At 33.9% G+C, this 1,860-nt stretch overlaps 1 non-coding gene across 1 annotated transcript; it reads left to right on the top strand.

The window, feature by feature from the left end:
• The first annotated feature begins 828 nt into the window (after positions 1–828).
• LOC117033501 (U6 spliceosomal RNA) lies at positions 829–940 on the top strand. Its single transcript, XR_004424896.1, has one exon. It is a non-coding gene; the product is annotated as a U6 spliceosomal RNA (small nuclear RNA).
• Positions 941–1,860: the final 920 nt, after the last annotated feature.

The raw sequence follows: 1,860 nt of genomic DNA, 5'->3' as shown, positions 1-1,860 counted from the left end.
TCCAATTAATCCATTAGAATATCCTTTTCCATAATGAGCATTAACTATCTTAGATAACTCTTAAGGATTAAAACTTTTCTCTGAAGTATTAATTTCATCATTTTGAGCATAGAAGTGGTACAACCTTATTATATTTATACTTGGATTATTACTTTTATTAATTTGTTTAGCTAATAAAGTCATTAAAAGATGGAATGATACCTAATTGTGTATCACACATGAAGAACTAATCATTCTTAAAGGACCATAGAATACCAAATCTACATATTAATTTTAATTTTGCAGCTGGCTACTTATATGAATTTATATAAATTTTTCTTTGCTTCATTTTTGATATCTGTGAAATGGAGAAAATGCTACACTCTTGAAATAAAATTGTGGGAATTTCATGAGTATATTGGATTCCTAATGATGTTGTAATAAATTAATACAAGCTTGGTGACTTAAATAATATAAATTTATTACTTTACATGTGATTATTCTGACATGAAGCTCACTGGGCTGAAATCAAGGTATTGGCAGAGCTGCATTTCTTTCTGTAGGTCTATTTCCTTGCTTTTTCAAGTTTCTAAAGACTGCCCTCATTCCTTGTCTCATGGCCTGTTCTGTCCATCCAGTTTCAAAGCCAACAAGGTTAGAGTCCTTCCCATGCTTTCATCTCTCTGCATCTCTAACCAGCCAGAAAAGATTGTCCATTAGTAAAGACTCGGGATTAAAAAGGACCCACCCAGGTAATCCAGGATAATCTCTCCATTTTAAGGACCTTAATCTTAATCACATCTACAAAATCCATTTTGCCATGTAAATTAATATAGTCACAGGTTCTATGTTTGCTTCAACAATTCATATACTAAAATTGGAATGATACAGAGAAGATTAGCATGGCCCCGAACAAGGGAGCAAGTATAACAAGCAAATTCCTGAAGCATTCCATATTTTTCCCCGCAGGCAAGGAAAGTAAAAGAAAAAAATAAACATATGGAATTACATCAAACTAAAAAATTTTTTCACAGCAAAGAAACCATCCATAAAACAAAAAAGCAGCCTACTGAATGGGAGAAGATATTTGTCAACAATACATCTGATAAGGGGTTAATATTCAAAATTTATAAAACACTCATTCAACTCAACACCGAAAAATAAAACAACAACAACAACAACAAAACTCACACACACAAAAACAACCCAATTAAAAAATGGGCAGAGGACATGAAGAGACATTTCTCTAAAAGGACATACAGATGGCCAACAGACATATGAAAAAATGCTCAAACTCACTAATCATCACAGAAATGCAAATAAAAACCATAATGAGATACAACCTCACCCCAGTCAGAATGGCTGTCATCAACAAATCAACAAACAACAAGTGCTGGCGAGGTTTGGAGAAAAGGGCACCCTTGTACATTGTTGGTGGGATTGCAGATTGGTGCAGCCACTATGGAAATCAGTATGGAGGTATCTCAAAAAACTGGAAATGGAACTACCTTATGACCCAGCAATTTCACTCTTAGGTATCTAGCCAGAGAAATTCAAGATGCTAATTCGAAAAAATATTTGCTCCTCTATGTTTATTGCAGCGCTATTCACAATAGCCAAGACTTAGAAACAACCAAAATGCCCATCAGTAGACGACTGGATTAAGAAACTGTGGTATATTTATACAATGGAGTATTACCAGGCTTTAAAAAAGAACGAAATCTTACCATTTGCAATGATATGGCTAGACCTAGAGAACATTATGCTAAGTGAAGTAAGTCAGACGGAGAAAGACAAATACCATCTCATCTCACTTATATGTGGAATCTAAAAAACTGAATAAATGAGCAAAGTAAACAGAAATAGTTTCAGAGGTATAGA

Source organism: Rhinolophus ferrumequinum, chromosome 13 (genome assembly GCF_004115265.2).
Source record: "Rhinolophus ferrumequinum isolate MPI-CBG mRhiFer1 chromosome 13, mRhiFer1_v1.p, whole genome shotgun sequence".
Lineage (NCBI taxonomy): Eukaryota > Metazoa > Chordata > Mammalia > Chiroptera > Rhinolophidae > Rhinolophus > Rhinolophus ferrumequinum.
Note: the sequence above shows the minus strand (reverse complement) of the source record. Positions and strands in the feature narration are given on the sequence as shown.